This window comes from Glycine max, chromosome 9, assembly GCF_000004515.6.
Source record: "Glycine max cultivar Williams 82 chromosome 9, Glycine_max_v4.0, whole genome shotgun sequence".
Lineage (NCBI taxonomy): Eukaryota > Viridiplantae > Streptophyta > Magnoliopsida > Fabales > Fabaceae > Glycine > Glycine max.
In genome coordinates this window covers 34,649,752-34,655,840 of record NC_038245.2, presented here as the reverse complement: position 1 = coordinate 34,655,840, position 6,089 = coordinate 34,649,752, and the positions used below count along the sequence as shown (strand labels likewise).

At 28.4% G+C, this 6,089-nt stretch overlaps 1 long non-coding RNA gene across 6 annotated transcripts; it reads right to left on the bottom strand.

The window, feature by feature from the left end:
• Positions 1 to 550: 550 nt before the first annotated feature.
• Positions 551 to 4,565, bottom strand: LOC106794593 (uncharacterized). 6 transcript variants are annotated; one of them, XR_005886546.1, is made up of 4 exons: positions 2,650 to 4,492; positions 2,280 to 2,381; positions 1,887 to 2,021; positions 551 to 773 (listed from the first exon to the last, which is right to left on the bottom strand). It is a non-coding gene; the product is annotated as an uncharacterized lncRNA (long non-coding RNA). The 6 variants fall into 6 exon arrangements; XR_005886543.1 differs by lacking the exon at positions 551 to 773 and having other exon boundaries at positions 1,618 to 2,021; positions 2,650 to 3,921; positions 4,164 to 4,565; XR_005886544.1 differs by lacking the exon at positions 551 to 773 and having other exon boundaries at positions 1,618 to 2,021; positions 2,650 to 3,921; positions 4,240 to 4,565.
• Between the last annotated feature and the right edge of the window lie 1,524 nt (positions 4,566 to 6,089).

Here is a 6,089-nt window from a genome sequence, read left to right as displayed (position 1 = left end):
TAATAATAATAATAATAATAATAATAAATTACACTTACATTTTCTATATTTTTTTAGTAAATTACAGTATTGCACCCAATACTCTTCTGTCATTCGATTTTACAAAAAAATCATTATTTTCTATGTCTAACACTAGTATTTCTTTCCCCAAATGTAATTGATACTATTAACGAAAAGAAGACTTATTATTGCACTCGCACCTCTTCTTCCTTAATTTTATAAATATTAGTATAATATTTATATAAATATATATATATATATATATATTGTTATTTTTCACGATTTTAATGTTATTAATAATTGAATTTATATATAATAATTTATTTCATGATTTTTATTCGGCCGAATTAAATTTGATGAAATTAGATTACAAAATATAAGTTTTTATTTGTGAAATACATTTTTTTACCTATGCATATTTTTTTTAATATATAATTATATAATATTAAAATAATTATTTTACCCCTCTCTTAATTGTTTGCATTTATAAATAATGTGCTGCTGTAAGAATTGATCAATGCAAAATATGCATAAAAAAGGAAAAGCAAAATAACAAAGGAAATTTTAAAGTAGCTACTAATATAATGTTACATCAAATCAAATGGATTAAATATTAAATATTATCCACACTCTAACTCCTGTTGCTTGTAGCGGCCCAAGGTTCTGAGAATAAGTGTTCAATTGGCCCCTGATGTCAGCCGGCACTACCTCAGATATGTAGAGAGGAGTAAGAGTAACAGCAAGAGCAATGACAACCCCATCAATTATCCTCGCTAACAGAACAATAACAACATTACCAAACCACTAAGGAAGAACATGATAGAAGATGTTATCAACATAGGGCGTCTTTCAACCAAATCACATACTGTCCCAGAGAAAATTGTCACAACAGTGCCGATTATACTGCCTTACATGAGTATTAATTTTATATTATTATAACTTTTTAATGTATTTAACTATTGTATTTTTTATTAATAAAAATGTAAGTAGTTATTATTATTATTATTATTATTATTATTATTATTATTATTATTATTTAAGATAGCATTTAATTTGTTTTTACTATCATCATTATAATAAATATTTACGACAATTTAATAAAATTATGATGATTAAAATAGTTATCATAATTACCAAAAAACATATTAGTGTTAATCAAATTTAAATTAGAATAAAAATATATTTGTGTTATTAAGTAATTTGAATTAGAAAATATAATTATTTATTTTTTTAGAATATTCTAATCATGATTGGTTACTATAATTATAATTATCTTAATTAGAATAAAAAGTATATTAGTGTTATTAATTAGAATATTCTAATAATTAGTGATTATGTAATTATTATATAATAAGAATGAATATAGTGATAACACATGAAATTTGTGACGTTTTCTTTTATATAATATAGATTATTATTATCATCATTATGATAAATATTTACAACAATTTGATAAAATCACGCTAGTAAAAAGGTTATCATAATTTTAAAAAAATAACCTTTTTTGTTTTTGTTAAACAGTAATATACACCCTCAATCCCCTTCCCCCTTTTCCTTATTTTACTGTTCATTTTTTTTTTCCTTTTCAGCTCTCTTTTTCTGCAAACGAAGAAGGGATTAAGAAATAAGTTGAGAAATTTTGATAGATATGGTGTTGTTATTCCTTTTTGTACCATATTCTGTTACTGTTGTACCTAGAGTTAAGATCAGAATAGTCTCGCTGAAAGCTACTTTGACATGCAGGTTTCAGTCTAATTGGAAAAGAATGCAGTAACAGAAATGAAAGGGAAACAGACAGAGAGTACATCCATGAATATATAAAAGGGGTGGTCCGTGTTATTGAGTATCTTTATTCTATCTTTAGACATTCATTGTCTTTGACCAACCTTATTCTAGTGAGTCCTCTGGGGCTCTTCGGAAAGGAATGTGACTCAGAGAAACCTTGGGCATAGGACGAACTCCAAAGATCCCAGGCCATGAACTCCAGTAGGCAACTATATCCTAAGGCTCTGTCATACCCGCTGCAAGAGTGTACAAACATGTATGTTCAATTTCAGTAATGAGATCTAACAACACATCCTTTTTGCAATTCCTATTCTAATTATTTGAGAATTGGGGTAATTATCATTTGAGTTTCATGTTCCCAAATCATAAAACACTATATGAGAGAACAAATGAATGCATAGATTATGATCATACATGACATTGAGATTTTCAAAACACACACATAACTGAAAAAACACTAACACAACATAATTATTAGATGAGAAAATACAAACCTGCAATAGTTGAACTATCCCATCCCATCAGAAGATTTACAAGTGTAGCAGCAATTGCAACAATCACAACCTCCATCATTTTTTCATTCTCTCTTTAATCTCCTTGCCAAAGAAAAAAAAATCCAAACTCAATCACTTCAACTCAATTTGAAAGCTTTATAACTCTTCCCAGATCTTCATCATCAGGAATGTGAAAATTCAGATTAGTGATTTTAAAAGGTAAATGGTATTAGTAAGTAAGTAACACATGCAAATAGCATGTAGACTTTATGGAAAGATTTATGCATGCAACCTAACTGTAACTTACCATCAAAAGCAGTGACAAACCCATAGATACCAAGCATAACACTAACATAAAAAAGAGACGTACCTTTTTTCTTTTTCTAATATCTCTTTAATAGGCTGATGTGCTGCAGTTACACACAAATTTTGCAGTATAAAGGCAAGCATCAAATATTGAATAATAGTAACATTAATTTCAAAGAATAAAGTAACAGGAAAAAGAACACCAACAACCCGTCAAGACATTTAAATCTGCATCTATGCTGGTGAATCTCCCTGTTGATTATTGATCATGGTTACTACAAATAATAAGTCGAATAATGCAAAAGAAAACCTATTTTTATAAAAACACTATTGTATAGTATAATACTTGAAAGAGAATAAGAGATTAAATAATGAAATTGAACTTTAATCATTTGTGACCCTCATGGAAGTACCTATTTCCTGTGCAAGTACCTATTTTGGAAATTTCATCAGTCACCTAATTTGCTTCCTATTTTGAATCTGAACAGCTTTAACTAGAGAAGAATCCCGTGACTCAACCACAAAAATAAAATAAAAAGAGAGGGGAAATTATTACTTTGGGATCATTCCTTGCGATACCAAAATAATCTGCAACACCCAGGAGAAACATCTTGACCCAGAATCCATGCCTCTTTCGGCCACTGCACACCATAGTAAAAACAAATGTCACAGGAACAAAGTTTAGAGTAGGGTTTTCAATCAACAAAAAGAAAGTAGTGATATCATTGAATCTCTCTTGTTGGAAGATCATCAAAAGGATCCATTGAGGCAACTAATTAGATGGAATACAGTTGTATGCCGCAAGCCCAAATCTGGAAACAACAGAAAAATTGTCTCGTAACTGCAAACTTGGAATTTAGATTATGATAGCAATTTGACATTCATAGAAGAAGTAGTTAAACTTAGAAAATAGTTTATTAATCATCTATATAAAAATATGAAGGTCTTCATCAACAGTCAATGCTTTTTCCATCATAATTTAGTAAAACCAAATACCCTATACTTGAGGGTACTCCACCCAAGGGGCCCAAACAAATTGACATATACACACAATATCATAGGGAGTAATGAAACAAACATGCATAACAACAAAAGGGGAAAAACTTGCCTGCTGGATGCTTCTTCGTCGATAGCCCAGAAAAATAAAAAGGAACCAGAAATAGAGTTGAAAAATCAGTAAGAAAAAATAATTATTATTAAGAAGAAAACATGCATAACAACAAAAATAAAATCAAAACTTAAACACTGTTTTAATAAAATCAAAAGAGAAGAACCTCTATCTTCCTTTTAACTTCTCCGACAACTTCTTTGCCAAAGTCGTCGTTGTTACTGTAGCCTGTTCCAAAAATAAAACCACAAAAAATCAGACAAATCAAAGAAAAAGAACCGCAGGAAAACAACAACAGCCCCACCAAACACAGACATGCACAACAGTCCCACCTTGAACTACAGAAGCAACGAAAGAGGAAGAAGAAACACGAAACAAAAAACTATGAATCACCAAATAAACACGCATAACAGAAAAGAAAAGTTAAACCATGACCCTGAAAAAAAGATGCACAACAGCAAAAGTAAAACCTTTATTCGAACAGAAATTTCAAAACTCAGCAGAAAACAAAAGCATAAACTCGAAGTGAAGATGAAACAGATATACCACAAAAATGAAGAAGAAACAAAGCAAACGGGGGAAGCAAAATGATGAAGAAAGAAAGCTTGCTGAGGAAATGACGTAATCAAAGGCAATAACTTTCAAGTTGGTGAGAAGACTGCAGAAGAAGAAGAAGACACGTGGGTGAAGATTGGATTACTCAGCAAACACATGTCACAACCAAAACACTCTCAACTGGGCACCCAAAATGATCAAAAATCCAATAAAAGGGACACATGGCAACATTTTAAGCTGGGATACAATAGTATTTTTCCTATACTCCTCTTTTTTATGGTGAATAAAAGGAGTTAGATCTTTTTCATTTCTACTACTCGTCCATGTATTTTTTTGTTGTTCTTTTGTTTCTTTTTCAACTATTTTTTATCTTCTGTGCTAATTTAATTGATTGTTACGTTCAAGAAATAAATTAGTTTAAGCTGATAAAAGTTTTATAATTTAAAATAAGCTGATTTTTATTTATATACTTTTTTATGTTTTTATATATACACTACTCTCTTTTATTGATACTCTATACATTAAATTGTAAAAATTATTTTAATTATTTTATAAGCTATGCTAAAAAAAATTATGATTAATTAATGATAAAAAACTTTAATAAAAATCAATCTTTTGAATGAGTTTTCATATAAATTTATATACATTTAGTCTTTGGATTTGGATAAAAAGGAAATCTTTGGATTTATTAGTAAATTATATTATTTTTTTATATTTATATATTTTTTTAAAATAAATATGAATGACTTATAAACTTATGATACTTTTATTTTTTTAAACTAAAATTTAATAAATGAATAATATTTGTACCAATTATATTGTTATTTAATAAAAAATTATCATATATAAAAAATTTATTAATTTTTATAATAATTATTTTATAAGTTAAATTGAAAAAAATTAACATTGATAAGCATGAATTGGCACTGTGTCTGATTTTGCTGCCAGCTTTTCGTTTTGGCTAAATTTGTTTTTAAAAAAATGAAATAAGGAGATGAAGTCAAGAGGAAAAAGCTGGTTGCTGATGTCTCAGTTGAAAGCAAAATGAAAATACCAAAACACCAAAAAAATGGCACGTGTCAGGCAATAAAAGAGGGTCGGGCCATAAACTCTGTCCACTAAGATTCCGGAAATGCATTCTTTCCCAAGCAACATGGCACAACCAAGAGTGGGAATTGGACACTCAAAATGACCAAAAAACTAATAAATTGGACACATGTCATCAGCTGAAGCATGGACACACCAGTAATTTTTCTGGGGTTCTCTTTTATAATATAGTAGATAGTAGATAGCAGATTAGATTATATTTTCATTCTCGTTTTTTACTTGATTCAAATGAAAAAAAAGATAGTGTTCCCTTTATAATGTAAAATATAATGGCCGATTTGTTTAAACTGAAAAAATAATTTTAAAATAAATGTTGTTTGATAAATAGATAGGATTTATTAACAATTTTCAACTTCTAGGATGAATTATATATATTTAATACCGTAAAATATTTGATAATAATTGCTTACTTAATGACTAATTGATTGATCATTGGGGCATTAGCAATGAGTTGCATGTCAATTTTATTCAATATTATTTTATAAAAAAATTATTGTTGTGTAGTCTTAGTTTTTTTTTTTTAATCTATAATTGCGGTAGAATGTGGTTTCCTTGGTTATAGCTAACAACCATCCATGTCCAAAAAATGAATTGTCTTTTAACGGAGTTGAATGAACCATTTCATTTATTTTAATATTTTTTTAACCGAAATAATATATCTATGAATGACTTTCATTTAATGTTGATTTGAAAGAGATATATTGACGATTTTGGTTTAAAACTAGATGTTTACC